Source organism: Varroa jacobsoni, unplaced genomic scaffold, assembly GCF_002532875.2.
Source record: "Varroa jacobsoni isolate VJ856 unplaced genomic scaffold, vjacob_1.0 contig00012, whole genome shotgun sequence".
Classification (NCBI taxonomy): domain Eukaryota; kingdom Metazoa; phylum Arthropoda; class Arachnida; order Mesostigmata; family Varroidae; genus Varroa; species Varroa jacobsoni.
In genome coordinates this window covers 213,588-226,164 of record NW_019214396.1, presented here as the reverse complement: position 1 = coordinate 226,164, position 12,577 = coordinate 213,588, and the positions used below count along the sequence as shown (strand labels likewise).

Sequence of the window (12,577 nt, the reverse complement as noted above, 5' to 3'; positions counted from 1 at the left end):
ATGTAAATGACATCGGGTCGGCGTTAGCGTCGTTCGAAAGTTGCCTCTATTCAGACTTATGATGCAACACCTAGAGTATAAGTGAAATTTCTGAAATATCGTTATTTTATTATCGCTACAATTTATTGCCCACACACGCTACCCAGGGACATAAACAAAAATGTATGCTGTTTATGGTTAAGGTGCGTATCACCGGATGACCCCCTCCTTCCCACCCCCTCAAACATGCTCCTTTTTCTGTCAGGCTGGAAATTTCGACGTGAAATATACTCCTCCTAGTAATAGGCCAAGCACGAAAGAAGTTGATTGCGGAAGTTCAACGTCAGTAATCACCATTACCGAACAGTTTTAAGCTGTTTGAGCAATTTTCCTAGCTGCAAAAAATCTTGACGTTTGAATGTTCCATGCATTAACGAATGTTCTCAATGTAAGGCAACGAAATTGAGCCGTCTTTGTAGCAGCTGATCACAATAATGGAAAATAGATCGCATACAACAACCATATGTTGAATATGTGTTTCAAGTAAAACCTGTGGCAAAACCCAGAGTGACGCCATGATGAGAGAGATGTCAGAGGACGCTATGGATTTGGCGGTATTGGAAATGAGTAAACAGAGACGTTGTTGCCTTCCATACAATCTTCCAGACAATATCTGATCACTCAAAGCTTTACTTACTCGACAGAAATTGAGAGACCTAAGGTGGAAAATTTCATGGACATGCCCAGCAGCTCAGATACTGTACCGTCGGACTAATAATATCTGTTTCGGTCCCTGCAATATCTTAGCAGTATCTGTTCATTCAGCTTCATTGGATGTATGTAAACGTTTTAGCTTAGCAATGCTATTTTACATTATACGAAAATATTTACTTCAATCTTGGCTCACAACAATAAGTGCAATGTAATTAGCCCCCGGTCACTGAGACATTTTCTCGGCGCCTTTTTATACTATTGAGAATATTACTGAAATGATAATCTTGTTGTCGCATATTTCTCACATAGCAGACTGCTACTTCAGAGAACTGCTTGAAGAAAGCTTGAAGTTTACGAGTTTAAGTTGAAAGTTCATTAGGAAAAAAAAAGTGGGTAGGAAAATTAAAAAAGCTTATGATATGGTTGCTCTACTGCTGGAGACTAGTCTTGGTAGGCATCTAGGCAACAGTAAAAGGTTATCTACTTGGGAGGTTAGCTGCGGATTTGCTCAACAGAAGAAATTTCTTGTTGGATTTTCATTACATTTTAAGTAAGATTTTCATTGAAGGTAATTGAATAGTTATAGGCGAAGGATTGGAATGTTTCGCCTACTAATATCTTATTGCAATATATTTGATATTTCAGTTTATTGAGCGAAATCATAAGGTCTAAAGAGCTTGTCTGTTACGCCATCCACATTTCCAGGTTGCGTCTTATTGCAGTTTTGTTAATAACATACAACAAGGAAACGTCGTAGATATTTCATGTCCATCCTATTGTCGACCGTCTAAGAATCTACCAACGTCGACCGCGTTTTTTCCAACCGTATTCAGCTGTATATCTTCATATACTGAATAATCCACATGAGCGGCCCTAATTGACAATGTAGGAAGTGCGCAACGTTCTTCTAACGTCCGTTTTCATATATTTGCCACACGATCATAAGTCACTATGCACACTCCAAAAGGACTGTTGGGTCACAACTGGGCGTCTGTGTACTTAAAGGACTGCGTATTGCGTCCTCTACGGATATGTTTAGAGTTCACAGAATATATTTTTCCTGCTTTCACGGAAATCCATGCCCTATATCAATAGAACTCTTGTATACTTAGTCCCCCTGGAAATACTGGCCCGCCGTCAGTTCATTGAATGCTCTGCGGACAGAACGCTGCAGTAACACATGTGAAGGATTGATCCCAGATGAAACTTGGTAGTGTGTAAGGAAGCAAATCATGGTTCAGAAGTATATAGCGACGGCCACCATCGTACCTGTAGTGGTGACAACAGTGCCTGTAGTATATGCACTGCTGTTAGTTAGTAACTCGCCGAATCTAGCTTTGCAAAGGATGCCAGGTGAAGCCAAGAATAATATGACACTGAAGTACGCCAGCGCCTAAGAAGATAGATCGGAAACTGAAGTAGGACCCGCGGCCGGACTTGCCCTGCTATTGTTGTTGCTGTTACGACGCTGCTTGTTAGTCGATGGCTTACCGTTCTCAGACACGGTGGCTGGAGAATGCCATCCTCTGACCTAACCTATGCGGCATCTAACGTTGTTTGTTTTAGAAATATCTAGTTGTACTAGTAGTATTTTGTGGCTATAAGATAAAGGCTGACAGCAGATTTGCCCCGAACAACGTTACGATGTTGTAGATGGTCTGAGCAGCGGTTTGGTCTGAGTAGCACTAGAGATCCTGTGCACAAGCGAACTGTCGCTTGGTCTAGTCAGTCCCGAGAGAAAAAAGCAAATAATACCAAATGCAAATAGCTCAAATATATTTTGAGTGAATGAAGATCAAATGCTACAGCGTATTATGAACGAGTAAAAAGCATTGTCGTTTCTCCTGTTTTTATTTTCTAGATAGTTACGTCCAGATAGTTCTGCTATAGCACAATACGCCGTGCATTATGACCCTAGTTTCATCGTTTTCTCAATGATGTTTTGTAACATAATAACAATAATACATTATCTCGTAGGAAGCGATCTTTGTGACGATAATGTATGGCCGCCATATCTAAACTATTCTGTTCGGGTAGCTTTTTTCCCTAAATATAGATGAGCGGTTTTCCATGGGCCCTTTATGGTTTTGTACTTTCACAGCGGCTCGCGCACGGAACATTACACCGTCGTCGATTCCATTTCACAGTGACTCAAACACCAGGTACCGCTTGACCACTGACTTGACTGTTGCGGTTACAGCTGGGGTGGGGGGTAAGATCTTCGACGTCGCGCGCTATTGACGATGGTGGCAACCATACTCGTTATAGATTCGAACGCCACGTTCAGGGCGGCGATCCCGAACGACACGGCGGATTTGGATCGGCAAATCGAGTTCATTTTCTGGATCTGGTCGTGAGCTGATTTTCCAGGAAAAGAGAACTGCGAAAGGCGCCGATTCGGTGACAGACAGCGGGACCTACTGAGTCGAGCAGCTAGATACTTTCTCAGAGCCACCAGAGCGCGCTGGTTTTTCCTGTTGCACATTCATGGGATGGTTGGGTGAGGCGTTGCCATCGCCCTCGCTTGCCTAGAACACAAGGCCGCTTTAAAAAGAGCGAGGCACAGCGGATGCAAGGAGTAGAAGAGGAGCATAGGAAAAGAATAAAGGAAAAGTGTTTCGTCCGTAATCGCACCAACGTCGTAGAATGGAAGAAAAAGAGCAATTGTCTGTAAACGAGGCATACGGATAGAAGCGAGACCAGAGCAGAAAAGAACAAGTCTTAACTTTGTTGTAACTTGCTTTCGAAATATCAGCAACCTGAGCAATTAGATTATAAAAGTTTGTCCCGAGGACTTCCGGGAAAGGGAGCTGTTTTGTCTTTCATGCCTAGTCTCTTCGGAAAAACAACAGAAAAATAACAACAGAGAATGCAGTATACACAACAAAAGGAGCCGTTACGATATGTTTAGAAATAGGCCATTTATTTGGAGTTACTTTGAAAATAACTGATGCTAGTTTCAGCCTAGTTTTGAATGGTGAAGTTGTTTCTGTGCAGGACAAAAAGGATAGCAAAATAAATACGGACGCAATTCAGCCCATCATCATTATCACTGTATCATTGAGTTGCATTGAGTTTTCTAAGAGATTTGCTTGTAAAACAACAGCCGGTTTGAAGGTTTCATAGTGTGCAGTTTTCGTAATAGCAATCGTTACGCTTGAAGTAGAAATTGGAATCTATTAGTACCACTGTCCTTGATCGCGACTGAAGTGTTATTCGGCCTTTCCCTAAGAAACGTATTCTGCTTTCGTCTGCTTGTGAAGACTACATGCACCCTTCTAAATATTTACTGCCAAAATGATATCACCGTTCATCCGTTAGTGATGCGAGCTCCGACAAGGTACCGCTCAACGAATCAAAGCGTTAAGATGACCAAAATAGACCGTCGCCGGCAAAACTATTTTACGAAACAAAAATCTACCGTATTGGCAGCAAAAGAAGACCGGTTGCTATTAGATGACCGTTTCATGGAGTTCTATTAGCGTGTGATGTAAGAACTGGACCCGACCGATTATGCCCTGTCGAAGTCCGCAGTTTTAGCTCCGTCCGCTGCTATCCATCCCTTCGATAAAGCCATGGCATCGTTGTTGATTGATAAGTACAAATTAAACACGTCGCGCGAAATGGGTATTGGATAAGCTACATGAACGCTACAAGCTACAGCCATAGTAGCCTGCTACAACTACAAGCCAACAGCAACTCGAAGCGGAAAGCAGCCGCCGGACTGCTCAAGAGCTCGGCTGCGACTGTCGCGCAATACGCAGACTCTTCCTTTGGAGGAAGGAGGTCAAGTCTTCTGCAGCAGGCAATTTCGTATCCTTCAACCCTATCTACCATTTGCCCGGAGTCACAAAGCTTGAGTCAGGCAAGACAGGGTGATGCGCTTGCCGGCTAGCTATTTTATGCAAAGTTCACCAATAGTGTATTGTAACAACCGGAGTCCACAATAGTGCTTACTGAGCCATGAAACGGCCGGAAAGCACTGGCAAACGGAAATGCGTCAACCGGGAGCTTTACTAAAACGAGGGATGGGAGAAGGTAAGGGGTGTGGGCATTGAACGAGACAATTTGACTGAAGTCCGAGGTGACAAAATAAAAAGGACGTAATCTCGGCTAGTCTCCTTGCCAAATAAAGGTCGTTGGCAAATGAGACCCGCACACCCTGCTGATGTATAAGCTTTGCTTACCTAAAAAAGGAAAACGTTTATTAGCGCCCTTACGTCAGTTTAGGAGCTACGGTCGCTACACTGATTCAGCCGTACCAGCGGGGCTTGATTTAATTTTATTGTGGTTAACGAAATTTTATTTTATCTATTCGTCTACAAGCAGCAATGCATAGGTTTAGAGTTGAATTAGCCAGTCAATATAGAAACCTGATCAGTTATTGAGTTGGTGCATCAGCAATAGTTTTTTTCGTGTGCTTTCATCATTATCAACAACGGGAACTCGTTATTAATACGATTGTAACTATTACTGTTATTCGGTAAACGATTCTGAGCTAATAAAAAGGTAGAACTGGTCGTGCGTACTCCCTTTGAGGTGTTTATTCTTCAATGAAATCATTCGATTTTCTTGCAAATATAAAATAGCATCATTCTTATGCCAGTATTCGCAGTCTTTTCGTATACGAAAAAGGTTAGCGTACTCTTAAAGTTCTGTTCAGTATTTTGTATTTTTGCACCGGCCGCTTCTGAAACGCGGCCGGTGTAGTGAGCAATTTTAGGTACAGATTTGGCCCTCGGGTGAGCATTGTCTCACAAAAGCTAATACGTACCTTTTTCTCACTATCAGATCTGACTATGACCCCATGTGGTTGTATGTTTCACTAAATTACATGCCATTCAAGGCTAATATTAAGGACCCCAACGGCTTATACGTATATCTGCAGGCGCTAGATACAAAGTTTCGCGTTTTCGTTTATACGCTTTTTTAAGTACGCGATTTTTACGCCTGAACACGACCTATGCACAAATAAATCTTTTCATTTTAACAACCCCTGTTCATATGATGTGATAGGGCTGAAAGTAATCGTAGGACCCTATTATTTTCTATAAAGAGCTGAACGATGTTGCTTTCTAATGATGGCTCTCTCGCGCTTCTCCATATTGAAGTATTAGAGAATTGGTATATAACAGCTGTTACATTGCTCTGGGACTTAATACACATCCGTAGTTTAATGCCTACTAATTGTTCATTATATGGTTGTTGTAAAAGAGTTCTATGCGAGCAAACATATATGTCACAGCTTCCAAGAGCACGCGTAACAAATTAAATATTTTTCAATTTCCGCCTGTCACTTCCAACACGTACTCTTAGTTGACCGATATAATTAAACTATCATGTAATAATTTCACACCTACAAATGTATTTTTTTTTTCGGTAACTGCCACATATGTACTTTCATTGATTCACTTTCACAACCTACGGAACGGGGCAAACCCGCAGGTTTTTTAAGTGGTCATAATACGTATGTCTATGCGGTTACAAACTATTGCCTAACCTATTCGGTAAGTGACTGCCAAGTTGGCTGCCTCTAACGCGTCATCAAATAGCTAGCTACACCCTAAGCGACACTTTTCTCATACTTGGCAAGTTATCTCGGTTTCTACACACTCGTTAACCCGACGGAGACTACCTGAGGATAGTGATAAATATTTGAGGATTCTCCTAGACGACCGATAGATACTGTCTTTACTAGTTATTTTATATTGGCTTTGCTATTTGCAGTGATAACAACCCACAATCAAATACCTTGCGCTCTTTTTTGGGCAAAGAATTCAACATAGGTATTAGTATGCAGCACACACAATGCATAGATAAAGCCGATTCTAGATCTGTTCATAGAGTTATTTGACTCAATAGATTAGTGAAGTTATCGTGAAACTCTAGGTGTTCCTTATTCACTTCTATGCCGGGACAAGGCTCAAGGCTGTCCTAGACTTCTTTGCCGGCCCGTGTCGATTTTTCTGACTTCTAACAAAAATTGCACTGTATATAAAGTTTTATCGAGGAGAGGACCGACTAACAAGAGTTACTGACAGCGATCCACTCTTCGATAGCCCCGGACTGCCTCTTTCCGTACTCCTTGACCTAGTCGCTCCCAGTTATCAGTTCCAACGACTTAGAAGTCGAGAATGAGGTGAAGCACGCGCATCGGTTTAATAAGCAATTGCTGAATAAATAAGTGGCATTAGTAGCATTGAGCAGATCCATTATCAAAAGTAAACGGGCATGGCCAGTCGATCTCTGATTTCCGAGGCATTTTATCGTCCCGAATTTGCTTGGGGCACGTATCTATTTTTTTCGATTTCGACCTGCTTAGATCCGAGGCTCTTAAGCTTCGGTGAGGTTCTGTAGGCCTTGCCAAAGGCTCAACCCAGGCGTGTTATGGATCTTGCTGTGAATGTTTACAGGAGTCGACAGATCCGACAAGGTAATCAGCGTCGACTGCCTACAGTGCGTACGTCGTCGTTCTTTACGTTTGTGGAAGACGGGCCAGCACGCGTTAACACAGACGGATCCAATGTACCTACAACGCGTGTTCCTGTGTTTCGTCCTCTACCTGCAGTTTGTATTATGTGCTTGGCACCGTTTGCTGGTCCCAATGTGTTTGAACAGTAGTTTCGCCGATGAAAGTCCTGACTCAACACTCAGCAACATGGCAGCTAGAACATCTAATTAGAAACCGAGTGAGCTGTTTCCAAGTAGCATTGTACTTGCCACCACTATGAAATCCTGCGGGTCGTGTACTAAGTGGCTGGTATGCTGACACCAAATCAACGTTACTGATCAGAACACCTAGAGGGACTATGGTATACGAGACCGCTTCTAAATGCAACTATTCTACCTATAACAGCGAAAATTAATAAACGTAGGCGGATCAGGATATTAATTTAATTTGAACGGAAGCCTATACTTTCTTGGTCTTGTTCATTGAGTGGAACAATAAAACAAGACCAACAAACATTAATGGTGATCAGATTCTTTTACTTGGTACACTGGTACAGAGTAGGACATTAGTAAGGGCGCGACATTTTCTTTACAAAGCATGTCGGAGTTTGTAGAAGAAAAAGTAATCGATTAGCTAGCCGTTAATGTAGCAACCATGTGTACGCTCCGTATTAAGGCGAAATGAACAATTGATGACAACAATGAATTGATAGAAATATTTGTGAGACAATTGGAAGGTTAGAACATTGGTAATTTTATAAAGCTACATGATAAAGACGATGGCAAATGTAATTTGTTTTATAGTAGAAAAGGCGAGACGTTACTTTTTAGCGTTTTTGTATAGAAAAAAAACATATGACAATGATGATAAGTAACAATATGTATCGGCAACGAGATGAGATAATGGACCCTCGATGATTTTTTTTAGCATAGTGCTATCGAGTATGTTATTTCAAGGCTAGTACAGCATTCATGGTAAAAGAGTAAATTTTTAGTAAAAAAAAAAAAAAAAAAAAGTATTAGTGAGAAGCGAAATTCCCGACGGGCTACTAGAAACGAAAATGTGGTATTCTTGATTTTTTCAGCTTATTGATCATCTAATCCAAGCCCTAATGCCTACATACGGCGGGCAACTAACTCGGTTGTTCGGACTGTAACGTAATCCGATGGAGCGTAAAGGGAGATATCACACATTCGAAGGCAAAAGTCAACTGTATCACAATACGGTGACCAAGAAAAATGATACCTCTGTTTAAAGACTTTAAACAGTCGTCCCCCTCCAATCATTGCTGGCCCTTTTTATCGTCGATATATTTAACTAGAAGGTTGCACGTCCGGTCCCAAAAGACATACATTCATTCGCTATGAGATGGCCTTAATGAGCGAGTCCTTTACCAAGAGGATCAATTTCGAGTACAGTCTATTCCTAACAGACATATTTGAGGTTATGCGGTGGGCTCTGTATATTTTAGCATCCCAGTCTTACAAAGCTATAGAGTGAGAGCTTGAGCATAATATTCGTTGAATCGAAAGCTTTACAAAATTAACTAGACAATAAAAATCAAGGAACCGCACGAATCTAATATTAAAGCCCTAGTGATGCGTCCGTATATCACATACATACATCTGTTTATAAAGTCTTGAGCGTAGCGATCGTATAAACAATCGACATAAAACTAACATCAGCCGAGTTAGCGGAATGCGGCGACGACGGCGCCACTCGGCCAGAGTTAACTGATTAGAATGCATTTATACCGCTACTGGTTCTTTGCTGTCTGTTGCCTTCTAGCGACCACATAACGATTCAACGATAAATGTATGGCAGCAGGAAGCCTGTTGTCGAGACGGGCATCGAACAAGCTATCTATTCACAGTAATGAATCTAGAGCGGCAGACGCGTCGACAAAAGATTACGTAAGCATTCGATTTCGATGGTTAAAAACCGATAGGCGTCGGTGGAGAGTTCGTGGCCAGTTTTACCGATGCGCTGCAGACTGGGGGGCGTATCTGTAATTGCTGAGATTTATATCATATTCGTACTCCCGCCACGTCACTGTCCCACAACAAGTTGTGCTCGTGCCCACTTTTTACCACAGTAGATTACATGTTCGCCAAGTGAGTATCTATTGATTGGGACTCGGGGCTAACGTACGTCTAAAAACTCGTTTCATAGTCACGTTAATCTAGATATTTTCAGATGCAATTGCAGCTGAATCTGACCTAACACGAACGTTCACGAAGTTTCGGATCGATCACCCGTGGGAGGTAAACAAGTGTCGATAGGCTCAATTGAGGATAGGCACATTTAAGTGCTTTACTGCCTTCTTTATTATTACTATTATTTCAGTATTACCGCTGTCGGGCGGCTAGAACCGAGACATGTTGTGCGAGGCGAGACAAATGTTCTCTCACAGTTTGAAGAACGTCATTCTGTCTTGTATTTATTACAAAAAAAAAACAAAATATAGTAAAACTGAAATTTAAAAAAAAAGAGCATGCGAAGACCTTCCAACTGTCAACTAGTCTTGTGGTTCGCCCCGTCTATGACTACGAATTGCTGCGATGCGCAAGCAGCAGAGTTACTAATTGAGGTGGAAGAGTCTCCATTGCAATCTATAGGATTATTAACTCTACATTAGATTGACTAATCAGACTGTCCAAATGGGAGCATAATAATAAGAACACATTCTTCTGAGTTGCTGTAGTGATTGGTTTGTGACTGAAGTGAATAGGTTTATTTTTGTAGACCTTCGATTATATCGAGAAATAGTGATGCTTGTGTTGTGTTCATCAGAATTCTACCAGTAGGGTTTCCTAACTCGGTTTTAAAGACCCCTCATTTCAAACACGAGTGGCTTAGAACGTCTAATATACATTTCAATATGTGAAGACTATTAGGAAATGCATCCTTTAGTCGGCGACTAAGTCTAGCTTACTGAATGTTATCGATACCAATGAACGCTAAAACTCTTCAAAAACGCATTATGGCTCGAATTATGCAGACCTATGCCAAATCGTTTATTCATCAACAGAACCCGTCGTCCCTATGTAGGCCAACATAGTTCCTGGACGCGCGCGCCTGCTCAGTGTTGCGCCAGTAGGTCAGCGGCAGCGTCAACTCAACGCCGCTTGAACCTAAAATAAACCGAAAGCCCATTAAGAACAAAGCTAGCGCCGTTTCTACTGAAGCTCTAATTGTAGATTATTCCTTGTCCTACAATGGATTGCAGGGCGTCTTAAAAGACTGAATTGTCAGCACAGGGAACTGCCCCGTGCAGGCGTTTGGCAAATGGCAAATGGCAGAAGGACGTGTTGAATGAGGAACAAATTGAATCAGAGCAAACACTTGTTTCTGTTCATATATCATTGTAGTTTTTGTTGCACCAAAGCGCCGAATCAGTTGAATTAATCTCAGATACATGATATATCTGTGATGATGACGATGGTGATGAAAAAAATAAATCAAAGGCTTGAGTTAGGGATTGCATACACATATATATAGTCTCCGGATAGAAAAGATGTTCACCTACGTTGCGGCTAGTGGAGTAGTGTTTATAGAGCTTAGGACATAACATGTAATCTATTAAAAGAACATTTCGGTGCATTTTGTTGGGTGTTAATTCATCCAGTCACAATTATTATTACAGGGTAGATGAATCGAACTGTCAAGTCCTATCTACTCCAAAAGGCTCTATTGAGCGGCAAGAGTTTTTCCTTATTGTGGCTTCTCTGTCTAACGGTCGTAGAAAAGCGCCGTTTGTTTGGCCTAAGGAAAGGTCCTGATAAGGATGTGGAGGCTTCAACGGGTATGTCTGGTCGACGAGCCTGTCTCATATATATATATATACAGTAGTAATACAAAGTCAGTTTAGACTACATAAAAAGCAAGTAAAAGTATCTTTGATGTTAAACGAAAAGTGTAACCAAAATAGTCTCTATGAAAAAGAGGCAACAGGAAATTCTCTGTAATGTTACGTATATACGTAGTATGAATTGAACGTTAACAGCTCTCGTGTACGTCCTTCTCATAAGATTGCCTATCATGTCTTTGATCACTGAAGGCGGTGATTTAGGTTATTGACTAGCCAACTAGTAATAATTTCCTAGCGTTTTGTTGCTTTTCACGCTAATCCATCTCCTATATTTTTCTCTTTTTGTGTCGCGATGCTTCCATCTGCCTTGTGTCAATGTAGTGTTCGCAGTACACTGTGTACGCATATATAGAACCAATGCTGGTACATTAGTAAATAAACGTTATCGAATTGGGTGACGAAGATAGATAGCAACAAACACGTCGACTTTCAATGCGTGCTAGTCGTTGTCTCTGGTGTTGTTGGCTGCTGCGGAAGATCTTTACAGCGACATCTCTACCCATGCGTATTGTTATGGTAATCGACAAGTTAGCCCCTTCTTTTACCGATTGATGAAGAACAACCACTTGTATCTCATCTTCCGTCGCTTCATTGTACGCTAGCTCAGCACAAAAGGGCTTAGCGGAAGACAAACAAAGCTAGCTTACTCGTTTATTTCGAACGACGTAGATATTCGTAAGAATCTTAGCGATCACGGTGTGGCCGGCTATGTTATATAATAGCATAGATGGCAACAGACGCCTCCGGGCTCGGCGCAAGTCGACGTTCGTGGCATTGCTTCCGCGACCGCGCTTTGCACGTATACGGAATCTTTGTTTACATAATAATGATCAGCTGCCGATAATGCACATCCCCTATAAAAGTCGTATCGTTTATCTGAATCTATCTGCTTGTTCGTTGTCTGCTGACGTTTAGCAGGGCGTTAGTATCGTTCTACTCAGCTGAGACGACTGCTCAGATGGCAATGCTTAGGACAGTAATAGAGGAATACGTTTAGACGAACACGAGAAGGCGCGGTCGGACAGGCCGATGACGACCCGATGCCAGACAAACGGAGCGACAGAGGAATGACAGGAGAAGAGATAGAGAGATAAGCTAGGACCGGCGGCGTCTGAGGCGACGCCGCCTTTGACCGTCAGTTGCAATGACCTGGAGCGCCAGCATTAAGGCGGTAGCCGTCTGCGTTCAGACGCGTGCAGCGAACTCTATGACGACAATAGATTTCAGAGCGACAGCTTAGACGGTGACAAAGCATGACAGTATCTGAATAGGAACGCGATTAAGTGGCTGTAATGCTGTTTTCCAGATGATCCTTCCCTTCGTGCGAGTGGATAAATGACAGGCGACTAAATGCACAAATATTTTCAGAGCACGGACGATAATTGAATTACGGGCGGTGGCTCTTCGGTCGTGAACGACCTAACAACTCGTCTCAGGAATATAGTATTACTATTTAAGTTTGGAACCAGTGGGCAGAGGCTGGTGTCATATCCAACAGCAGCTCAGCGTTTCCTGTTTAATTGTTCCTTATATCGTTACATTTACGTCTTCCCCTTATAGTC

General features: G+C 42.1%; 1 protein-coding gene across 6 annotated transcripts in view; it reads left to right on the top strand.

Moving 5' to 3' along the window:
• Positions 1 to 12,577, top strand: part of LOC111270591 (cAMP-dependent protein kinase type II regulatory subunit) — a 90,939-nt gene that overhangs the window by 33,263 nt on the left and 45,099 nt on the right. The gene's annotated exons all lie outside the window — the stretch shown is intronic.